Raw genomic sequence first — 12608 nt, forward strand, 5'->3', positions numbered from 1 at the left:
TTGCACACTTACTACCATCTCGACAAAATGACAAAATTCAGAAAATTGATGCATTGACGAGATAACGGATCTCGTCAATGCAACAATTTTCTGCAAATTGACGAGTTGCACACTTACTACCATCTCGACAAGATGACAAAATTCAGAAAATTGACGTTTTGACGAGATAACGGATCTCGTCAATGCAACAATTTTCTGCAAATTGACGAGTTGCACACTTACTACCATCTCGACAAGATGACAAAATTCAGAAAATTGACGAGTTGACGAGATAACGGATCTCGTCAATGCAACAATTTTCTGCAAATTGACGAGTTGCACACTTACTACCATCTCGACAAGATGACAAAATTCAGAAAATTGACGAGTTGACGAGATATCGGATCTCGTCAATGCAACAATTTTCTGCAAATTGACGGTTGCACACTTACTACCATCTCGACAAAATGACAAAATTCAGAAAATTGATGCATTGACGAGATAACGGATCTCGTCAATGCAACAATTTTCTGCAAATTGACGAGTTGCACACTTACTACCATCTCGACAAGATGACAAAATTCAGAAAATTGACGTTTTGACGAGATAACGGATCTCGTCAATGCAACAATTTTCTGCAAATTGACGAGTTGCACACTTACTACCATCTCGACAAGATGACAAAATTCAGAAAATTGACGAGTTGACGAGATAACGGATCTCGTCAATGCAACAATTTTCTGCAAATTGACGAGTTGCACACTTACTACCATCTCGACAAGATGACAAAATTCAGAAAATTGACGAGTTGACGAGATATCGGATCTCGTCAATGCAACAATTTTCTGCAAATTGACGGTTGCACACTTACTACCATCTCGACAAGATGACAAAATTCAGAAAATTGATGCATTGACGAGATAACGGATCTCGTCAATGCAACAATTTTCTGCAAATTGACGAGTTGCACACTTACTACCATCTCGACAAGATGACAAAATTCAGAAAATTGACGTTTTGACGAGATAACGGATCTCGTCAATGCAACAATTTTCTGCAAATTGACGAGTTGCACACTTACTACCATCTCGACAAGATGACAAAATTCAGAAAATTGACGAGTTGACGAGATAACGGATCTCGTCAATGCAACAATTTTCTGCAACTTGACGAGTTGCACATTTACTACCATCTCGACAAGATGACAAAATTCAGAAAATTGACGAGTTGACGAGATATCGGATCTCGTCAATGCAACAATTTTCTGCAAATTGACGAGTTGCACACTTACTACCATCTCGACAAGATGACAAAATTCAGAAAATTGACGAGTTGACGAGATAACGGATCTCGTCAATGCAACAATTTTCTGCAACTTGACGAGTTGCACATTTACTACCATCTCGACAAGATGACAAAATTCAGAAAATTGACGAGTTGACGAGATAACGGATCTCGTCAATGCAACAATTTTCTGCAAATTGACGAGTTGCACACTTACTACCATCTCGACAAGATGACAAAATTCAGAAAATTGATGCATTGACGAGATAACGGATCTCGTCAATGCAACAATTTTCTGTAAATTGACGAGTTGCACACTTACTACCATCTTGACAAGATGACAAAATTCAGAAAATTGACGAGTTGACGAGATATCGGATCTCGTCAATGCAACAATTTTCTGCAAATTGACGAGTTGCACACTTACTACGTATACCATCTCGACAAGATGACAAAATTCAGAAAATTGAAGCATTGACGAGATCCGTTATCTCGTCAAAACGTCAATTTTCTGAATTTTGTCACGTTACCATCTCGTCAACTCGTCAATTTGCAGATAATTGTCGTTTTGTCAAGTTGGTAACTCGTCAATGCAATGTCCCTTCCACGCTTCCGTAATTACGCTTCTATATGCAACTGGCATTACAAAGTAATAGCCTATATTTAAATTAAGTATTTACAGGCGTAATCCGTAGGTCTATCTGCCAATCTCATGGAATTCAACGATACATTGTTTTCAGCGCCCATGTTGAATGAAGTCCCTCATAAGTCAGAGGTGATATATATGTACTAATGTGAGTGGTTAAGGATCATATATCCCTCTTCCCTTTCGATATGAGATGAATGTAGCCTAACGCAATGGATGTGTGCAGTCCATGAGCCTATATTTAAAGAATACGGCATGCTGTAGAAAAGCACGACGTCTATGCACAGCCTACATCATCAAACCAACGTTCGGGTCACCGAACGCGGCGCAGAGCGTTGTCGTTATCAAAATGATAAATTCTTTCAAAAATTACAATAATAATGCGTTTACCGGTAATTCATTCTGTGGCTAGAAATGGCATTGTGTTTATCAACATTATAAACTTCATCTTTTAGGAATAAAGGAAATCGTGCTCCTTCACCAAATATTATGGTCACTTGCGATGTTTAAAACTGTTCGGAAAAAAGGTTGAAATCCTCATGAACTGGATCTAAAATGCTCAAATACTTAACTTTTACTGTGGGTATTTCAGTAGTTTATGATAAAGCAAAATGTTACATCAATTGATCTACAGCGGCATGGAGCGCCAGATCGGGATTGAGGGACATTTAAGTCATCGCCACACTTCACCATTTAAAAAGACTTCATAACTTTATAGTATACATTCATGGGCATAACAAAATATCTGGTGGGCGGTACACATACCTCCGGGCCCTCTGACTGATCGCGAGGCGTTTGGCTATAGCCCCACTTGAGCTGAAAACCCTGAGGAAACGTACTGAAATAGTCACGATCCCCTCCCCACCACCATTATCCCCTAATTCCATCCATTCTCCGGTACTCCATAAACTCCCATTTATCCATCCGTCCCTACCCCCTCCCACAATACATCATTCCCCAATTAATCCACTTCCCATTTCACCCCCCCCCCCATTCCGCCCTCCCCCTGCCCTCCCCTTGTAATCGATGCTTGCGCTGACATAGTCAACGCACTTTCTTTACTAATGTCAATTTTTGGTCGGACCTACAGAGAGAGTGGAATGCTCCATCCATGGTTAGTCGAGCAGTCCAGAAGGTCAGTTCTGGAGGTGACAACGTGACAAGTTGCGTAATCTTACCCACCCACCCGACTCCCTCCACGCACACACACGTGCGCGCGCGCTCACGTGTCATTATGTAGTTCAAGAGTATGTTGATGTCTTTATAACAAGTGCGAAATCAGTTGATAGGTTCATGGAGGGGCAGTCTGTTTTTACCTCCATGAAGGATCCACACCCATCGAGTCGCCCAGCGATATTATTATCTTACGCCATAGTGAGCTGCGAACGTTATTACTGCCCTATCTTTACTTGAAGATTGAAACACGAGATGATATAGAAATATGATATAAATACAAAGATACAGACGGAACAAAACACACACAATGTCACACTGAAGATGGAATAATTTTTAGTTTTAAGAGATGCGGTCACGTGATGTGGTGGGACACGTGGGGGGGGGGGGTCACATACAACTGTCTCCGTCTGGATGGTGGTTGGAACTCACATTTACAATCAACTGGGAAAAACGTGACTAATTTGTTTCCGTAATGGGAGACAATGAAGGTATAATGGCATGGTGTGGTGGCATGATTGCCTATAACAACAGTCATGATTTAAAACGACCTACCTTTATATAAACGTATTTCATCCAAATTGTAGGTACCTTTAGTTGCCTCTTTCAAAACCGTGTGTGATGTGTGACACGTTGTCCTTGAAACACTCAGCCTCAGAGGTACGATATCCAACTGCCCAATATAGATCACTTCCAGACAGTTACTATTGCTATCAAAGCCCGAAGAATAAGAAACTTTGCAGGCAAACTTTAACCGATCGTTTACTTTGCAACCATGAATTCAAATTTCTAGGAGTCACTGGACGAATTGACTAGCTTCATGCCTTTGTCCTGAATAATACAACGTATGTTGAAAATATCACAATTCGTTAACGACTACGTAAAGTTGAGCCGATATGCTTTCCCAAACCGTCGCAATTTCATCCCAGGAGAGGCTTCTCGATGGCAAAAATAAGCCTCAAATGACGCACTTGACAAGAATTTCGTTCAAACGCTCGCGCGGCATTAACGCAACCACTGTTGTTATGGATAACTGCAGACGATAATGCTGTAGACAGGCGGGAACTGTAATCACCAAAGCTGGCGGTAGAGATGAAAGAATAGCGAAAAGTGTTGCCGATTTACAGTCAATAAACAAAAATCATATTGTGTAAATGAACGGCTCTACAGTGGTTTCGGCTCAGGGTTATACTTCAGGGTAATACTTCAGTGAACTCTGCCAAAGGCGGCCTGTTCACTTATTTATTTATTTAACTTTATTTTGAGAGGGTAACTCGTTTAGCCGAAGCTAATCTTCCACGAGGCCCTCGTACAATACAAAAATAGATAAATATCAAGTAAAATATATAAGTATAAAACTAAAATGTTGCAAATTAAAAAATGCTAAATGAAGTATGAAATTATGAATGAGTATAAACTTACGTCAGGGTAATGAGCCTCCACTCTACGATTATTCATTATTTTCAGGTTTTTTGATAGGTTATTAAAAGTACTCACAATGTTTCGACACCTGTAGTACCAAAGCAAGTTGAGTTGAGCTAATCAAGATGGTGTTACAGTGAAAGCGGAAAGTGTTAGGTAAATGGTACGGAAGCTATTAACATGCAGCATATCAAGAGAGAATTGATGTAAAGTATATGTTATACAGTAGTGTATACGTAATTTTGTATATCAGTATGTAGGTTCTGCAGGCACACTAAGGATCATATCGCATGCCCGCAGGATAAATATTTACCTGGTTTTATATATCCAACAAGGTCTGCCAAATATTGGCCTCCTCTCGATCCTTACTAAAACACTACCCCTCAACGTGTCCGGTCATAGGGACCATTAACTCCGACTCACTCTTCTGCACAACCCATAAAGTCAAGTTGATTAATTAAACAAAGTGATCCTTATGATGATCTATTCATATGAGGGTAAATTGAATACATGCATTGTGAAGTAATGGCAGTAAATTATTAAAATTCTGTAAAGTTAGTAATATGACCAACATCATGATAACTATACTTACCAATGTCGACATATCGACAAGGAGTCTGCATAATGAGTGCCATGATGATTTTGTCTACCCTATACCCTGTTTATGCATGGTGGGATGAGGGAGGGCCGGGGAGATTATTGCGCATTAACTCTTACCATGGAGGTCATGTTTGTGGAGGCGCCATTGCAAGAATGTAGCAAGAATGACCAGTTTACTCGTGATTACAAATCTCTTCAGTTCCACATTTTAATTTTTTTTCATTATACACAATAACACTCTTAATTTTTGAGGTTTCATTGACCTGTCATGGTCAATGATGACATAACAAAGGATTCCAGTTTCGATGTTTGTTAATTAAGAATCGAGATCCACCGCCAGGTATTCCTTCTGTATCTACCTATTGGACTGAAGTCCATCAGTTACCATGGTAATCAATTCAAATGAGAAAACTGTATCAAAGCCGATATGTTTTTACCCATGTTCCACATTGATTCAATTGGTAGGATTGCTCTCCCAAGCCCCCCCCCCCCGCCCCCCGCCCCATCCTCCTGCTTCCATATATCGGTATGTGTTTATCAGCTAAGCTGCGGACGACGACGCAAAGTTGGGTCGTAGCAAATATAGTAGGTCATGAGAAATGTCCACAAAAGATCGTCAAATTAGCGAATGAGTTCAAACTTAGTATATAACATGAAGTGCAAATGCACATAATATAAAAGGTTATTTGTGGTTCAGCTTGATATCGTCTGATCCATCAAGGTGGGTCGCGGAATAACACATGATGCAAAGTTTACTTTCTGGGTCACCGATGAAACTGCGGATCATAACGGAGGACCTTATTATAAGTGTTTTAGCCTTTTATGGTCCAGTGGTTGACTGGCCCTCAGTAGTCTGGACTATATATGATTGCTATGGGATTCTATTCCGTTCCAGTTTAAATCCCTCCTGATGCCAGCTTCGTACTCCTATATCTAACTTAACTTCACTTATAAATATCATAAATTCCACTATCTTATAGTATATATCTTATTATGAATTCTAATATTATTTTGTCATGTGAGAGAGAATCTCTCAGACCCCAAGGGGTGACTTTCCATACGCGCCTGAGTATTTTTCGTTCCTTAAATTATTTATGATTTCTACTTCAATATTTGGTCACGTTTTCCGTCTTCTTCTTCTTTTTCTTCTTCTTCTTCAGCTCCTTCACGAGACTGTCTCTAGACCTGCAGTGCGAAACACATAGACATGACTTTAACATGTGACAAAAATAAATTGCTTAACAATTTGTTCATTTTAAACTATATTTCAGTAGTTAAATCGGCAACCCGCCTCAGTTTAGCGTTATATTACGTTCGCTGTAAAAGTGTCAACGGACTAGGATTGAGGCCGACGGGAGAGCGTGCCTTTGAGCAAAGATAACATTGAACGCTTAAATGGGTTGTAGATCATTAAAGGAGTAATAAGACTATAAACTGGTGGCAGGGGTTGATGTGATCTTATAGTATATAACATTACTGTCACGTCTCTTTATTGGGCGCCAAGAAAGGATAAAATAGATAATGGAGAAGAACAGTTCGAACTGGTAAAGACTTTCGCACTTTTTAAAACTGGACGAGAGTGTTGCCCCTTTTTTACTTAATAACACCTATAAATGAAAGGGTGGCACTTTGACCGAACAGTAAAAGAATACGTCAGAGGGTATAATACTAGGCCTGTACCACGTACTGCAGTGTGTTCTGTTAAAGACCACTTGTAGTTGAAAACATCTGTATTGCCCTCAAAATTTATGCATGACAAAATAAGCAAATATTTTGAAAGGGTTTGCTCAGTCGGGGGCTATTTCTGAATCAAAATTGATACCAGACTCTGCCGTAACGCGTATAGACGTTTGTCAAGTATATTATTACAGTGTAATATGTAGCTTAATCTCATAACGAATGAATATTATAGTTACACGTAAAGAATCCCTCATCATTCGTTCTTTTTGTTCTGACTGAGGAAAGGTTGTTTTTGTTTTCGAGGGTCGAAGGGCTGGGATAGAGTGGGTGGAGGAAGTTGCTTAGATGTAAGCACTAATTAGTGGCGGGGGGTGGCTTTGGAGGGAGGAAGAGGGAAATATTATCTTCTGTTTCAATACTCTGTAGTACTGTAAGGTAGTTAGGTGTGATGTGTTGCAGGTATAGGCTATGTATGTGTTGAAGGCATATGTTTCTATGTGTTGGAGGTATATGTTTCTATGTGTTGAAGGTATATGTTTCTATATACAGCATGAATGATGTCACGATACAACCCCTAGGTAACCTTGACATGTGATCATATGCACATTTCTCCTTATAGACATATAGGCTACCATGTGACAGCACCGTCACAGGCTCGTCTGAAATCACTGCTCACTCTTTATTTCAGATGATCCGGTTTCTTTCTTCTTAATTTTCACCAGCTATGTTTACAGCCCTCTTCTTGTAAATAAGTATAATGCGTTGAACTAAATTCAACCCCCTGAAAAGAGAAAGAGAGAGAGAGAAAACCCAGAGATGAAGATATAAACGACTTAGTGTATTAGAATTAACACAACTTTACAGATTTCCCAATAGTATTAATATTGAGGATTTATAAAGCGCAGACATATCCACCGATAACGGTGCTCAAGGCGCATCACAATATTACCCTGGTCAACGATAACCTGTCAAATATAGAGACAACTCCCTCCACGTGGCAGCAGCTAAACAGCGCCCAGCTGACAGTTTTATCTCACAGGTCCCCATTTATACACCTGGGGGAAGAGAGGCAATGGAGATGAAGTGCCTTGCCCAAGGACACAACGCAATGATCTGGCCAGGACTCGAACCTGCAATCCTTAGATCACAAGTCCACTGCCTTAACCACTTGACCACAACGCTCTCACAATCCCTTCCCACAGCATCTTTCCTGCAAACTCACCCCTCCTCTGTTATTTTCGATAACAGACCGAAGTACTATCTGTCCTTTCGTTCGTGGAACTAAGTTTTTACAATCATACGTACAAGTTAAATGTAAACATGTGTAGTAACTTTATTTGGGAATCAACTTAACTGCGCAGTTTAATAGAGGGAGCTGTAACCGAGCGACATCCTGCAGGGCCATGCGGCAATTCATGGTGTCCGGCTCATGATGTCATCATGATGGTTTGTAGTGATATATGGCTGGTGTTCGTGAACGCAACTAAGATGATGGTCCATGATAATATTCAACCATGCATTTTAGACGTTCACATGTTGTTATTATACATTCAGATTAGCTAATGTACATTTTGTGTGTGTGAGCACGGTACTGAACATTATACCAGGGAGTTGTTCCATAACAACTCCCTGATTATACCCAATAGCTTCCTGCATAACAGCATTGACTGGCAGTGAAAAAAAAAGATATTGTAACTTAAGTTAACATGTTTTATAGCAAAGGAGCGCGACTTTCTGCTTTAATTTTTATCACCATGATTAACGATCGGGTGCTATGCGCATGCGCATGGCTCGAAACGATCGCCTCTATCATACAGCTGCACTCTTAAAACACCTGGGTCATATTCATGACCCAAACGCAGGGTCGATGGTCTTATAACCCAATTTGGGTTGTACCATACACTAAGCTGACCTAATGCTAAGTCCGAAACTGACTTTCAACAACGAGTCAAAATAATATTGCACTATGATTGGTCAACATTATAGGAATATGAGTGCATCATTTCAGATCAGCCAATTAACGAACACACATTGACCGTCTGATAATATTGGCCCTGCGCGCGCGCCATAGACAACTTGGCTGTAGGACAAGTTTGCTGACAGAGCGAACATGATCAGAAGCACAGATGGATTCGTTTGTGAAAGATAAATTAGAAGAATGGGGCTTGATGGAATGAGCTTATTCATTCCAAGGTATGGTATCATGTGCAAATATCTTTTTTTATATGTAATTAAATTTCAAGAAATGCTGACGTAGCATACGAAGACATAACGTAAGGCTAAGTCGGTGACTGAATTCGTAGTCGTACTAGCCTACGGCCTAACGTTAAGCCATAACATAGGCTAGGCCTAACGTAGGCATGGCCTGTAAACATTACACTATCTGGTTAGGCTAAGTAGTTTCTTTAAAATATTGAGATTATGTATATATGTACGAAACCTCTACTAGGCTTTAGTATCCGGTATACAAATCCACAATCCTGATATGAATATTAGGCCCCTAATGGTTGAAATTGTAAAATATGGAGCTAATTTACAGAAAGTTCTGTCCAAGTTGTTAAACGGACCCGTTTAGCCTAGTCGCTGCCAGTTAGCCTACGTACAAAAAATGCAAAGTTTTCGATAGGACTAAGAAGTAAGATGTCAATAATCCTATAGGGCCTAGGCCTATTACTACCGTTAGGATCGCCCGTGGATAGACCCATGGACTTGCACGGAGACCAAACATTATTCCATATTCTTACATTTGCCGAACTGTATATTTAAAATAAATATGACGATGCACAAAGTTCTGCATAAGTAAGCATTGTTGACGATGCATAATTAAGCATTGTTGTGCCAAGTTTGATGAGTAAATATGATTAGGCCCCTAGGCTAGGCCTATTTGCGATCATGAGGATGACGGCTAGATTTGGACAGGCTAATGGGGTTTTTTTTTTTGTACACATCGGGGCAGCTACTGTAGTGTGAAGCATTTAGCCTAACGTTAGGCCTAGGCCCTACTGCGTAAAGTGTTATAGGTCTAACGTTAGATATGGAACAAGCACCTGTGAACAAGAGTTTTTACCAGAATTTTAGGGTTAGGCCTAAATAACAAAAATAGCTTAGTCCTAGTTAAATAGCTAATATTACATCTGATTAAGCAGTAAGTGTACTAACATACTGTAGCTTATCTGACTTCCGAACGAAAGGCAAAGAAGACCAAAAAAGAGGCAGAACTTGGAATAAATTTACAACAGTTTCATTTGAAAATTTCTTGGCAATGAAAATTTTGAATTATCATACAAAATAACATTTAGGCCTAGCCTAGAATGTTATAGGCCTATGCTAGGTCTATTTGGTCAAGATGTGAAAAAACAGCCTGTTTTGCATATATTATGGTTAAAAATAAGTAGGCCTAGCAGATCTTATTTGTTCATATCGCTTTTTGAGCACGTTGCTATACCGTAATATTGGAACGTATCGTTAGGTAGCCTAGGTGTATATGCAGTATTCGGGCACCTTATGATACCCTACGATAAATACTTGTATATAAATTCTACAAATTAAGTATGTACAGTTAAGCAGGGGCGGGGGGGGGGGGGTGTTGTAACAAGTAAGTAGCACGGGGTGCCTGTAATTGTGCATTTTTCAGATAATTGCTTCAACATTCATTGAAAATATTCAGATTATGATGCCAGCACCAGACAAACCTCAATCTATATAGGGCCTGGCATAATCGTCAGGGTTCGAAATATGTGGTAGTTCAGTAGGCTGTAGCAGAGTGTAGCCCTAGACAACCAAATATATGTCGGACTACCACAACTGTCAGAACACTTAGTAGCAGTAGTCCGATGGGCTACCAAAATTTCCCAATTTGAAGGCTTTTATCTGTGATAAGTTGTTTTCACCCACACTAACAATGTGTAAATCTTTTCCATAGCAATACTGTATATTGTATAAATCATGAATCATCATTGTGTAAAAAATTATACAGGAAAAAATCTTCACAGTCCAAGTCTGGGCACAAAAAAATGCTTTCTGTGCAGATTTGTCACATATTTCATCCTTTTTCAGATTAATCTTGACTTTGAAGTCATCAAGCCAAAGTGTGGGGACAAATTGTTCCTGTTATGGACACCTGCACTCGCTAGAAACCTACTGCATTATGCTGACAAGCAAAATGGTTGGTCTTGACACCTGGGGATTAATCAAGACAGCAGTCAACTATCAGGTAACTAAGGTGCAATAACTTAACCTAGGTAAAATGCATGTGAACTGTTTTCATGTGACACTGCCAGTGATGTGTCACTGGGCCCCGGTTGAGCTTCACCTCAGTCAGGGGAAATAATGAAAATGGTGTGTATTTGGAGGAGGGGGTCAGTCAGGGGATTAAGGTGGCCAGTCAGATAACAGAATAGTGTCAAGTATTATGTTTGATTGCCATGTGTCAGTACACAGTGTCTCAGGTCTGGCATGGGCACAACCCTGCACAGTCAACATAGATGACATCGGATTTGTTATAAGCTACAAATGTTTTCTATTCTCGCATCAGAATTCTGGTAATATTGTCTTGCTTCATCGACGAACATTCATTGGCCTGGCATCCACCCAACTTTGGATCACAATCAGAGATGCTGTTGAGAAATTGGTGGATTTGTAGAGCCGTCAGAGATCCTATCCACACTATATAATGCATAATGTTCCACTGAAAACCTTTTTGTAACTGATATATCATCATATATTACCACAAATGTGTTAGCTTATAACACAGGCATAATCAGTGCCTCTATGAGTGTTAAGTCTGTGAATCTTTCCCCAAGGTTCTTATTTTCCCTCTTTACAGATGATGAAGTATGCAACATTGCACTGCAGTGCATTCCATGCATCCTACTAATTGGGTCACAGAAAGTGAAGGGCAAAGGAAAACGGGCTACAATTGAAGATGCCCTAACTTCATTTGTGGATTTGCAAAAGGTGAGCTGAAAGCTAAATTTGAAGTAGAAAAATTCCTTTTATCAGATCATCGTCGGTTACAGGTTCATCTAGGAAAATTGACAAACGATACAATTATGGATGAAACAGGCAAAGAGCTTGCCTTCTGTTCTCGAGCAGTGTACATCGATTGGTGAGACAAGACATTCATCAATTACAATCCCACCCTGCTCCTAGAACCACCATTTTATGTTCCCATCTGAAGGACATGAACGATGCATTCAGCCACTTTCCCAAGGGGAATGGTGGAAGGGGACTATCAAAGCATCGGTCACTAATGCTCTGCAGCTGTGCCAATCAAATGCCCGAAGAACCTCACCACCCCCAGAAATTGTGAAAACATTACCCACAAGCAAGTTCTCACACAGACAACTGCACCAGGTTGCATTGTACAAACCCTAAACCAAATTCATTACAGGTAGAGTTGTAACAATGATTCCTCATTCCAGTATACACATGATATATGAATACATATGTGTATATAAATGTGAATGCAGAATATGTTGAGTGTGCAGTGGAAGAGTGTACAATCTAATTCACACCGATCGGATAGGACATTGCGGTATTCCAGGCAGTATGCTGGGATAGTATAATTGTCTTGTTAACTTTTGAACACTGTGTTTATCCAAAATCAATTGTCCAGGGTTCCTCGATGAGCCTCAAATTAACTTACAGAGGCCCGACAACTCTTTATATCTGAATTAGTAAAAAAAACTTGTTTTCAGTACAATGCATAAAATACCTGGCATCTCTACAACCCTCTATGAAATTGTGGCACTATTCATCACTGAAGTTGTGAATGCTAAATATTGCACATCCTTAATCAAAACAAAGATTGCTTCTATCAATA

At 39.8% G+C, this 12608-nt stretch overlaps 2 protein-coding genes and 1 long non-coding RNA gene across 3 annotated transcripts in view; 2 read left to right on the forward strand and 1 right to left on the reverse strand.

The window, feature by feature from the left end:
* LOC139968562 (methylcytosine dioxygenase TET2-like) overlaps positions 1–4074 on the reverse strand; it is a 130792-nt gene extending 126718 nt beyond the window's left edge. The window contains exon 1 of the mRNA XM_071972649.1: positions 3638–4074. The gene's annotated coding sequence lies outside the window, so the exon portion shown is untranslated. The remainder of the gene's footprint in view (positions 1–3637) is intronic.
* Positions 1–6975, forward strand: part of LOC139968578 (uncharacterized) — a 105557-nt gene extending 98582 nt beyond the window's left edge. The window contains exon 3 of the long non-coding RNA XR_011793505.1: positions 6265–6975. This is a non-coding gene — a long non-coding RNA (uncharacterized lncRNA). The remainder of the gene's footprint in view (positions 1–6264) is intronic.
* Positions 1–12608, forward strand: part of LOC139968572 (small ribosomal subunit protein RACK1-like) — a 151972-nt gene that overhangs the window by 106189 nt on the left and 33175 nt on the right. The window lies entirely within an intron of this gene.

This window comes from Apostichopus japonicus, chromosome 6 (assembly GCF_037975245.1).
Source record: "Apostichopus japonicus isolate 1M-3 chromosome 6, ASM3797524v1, whole genome shotgun sequence".
Classification (NCBI taxonomy): Eukaryota; Metazoa; Echinodermata; class Holothuroidea; order Aspidochirotida; family Stichopodidae; genus Apostichopus; species Apostichopus japonicus.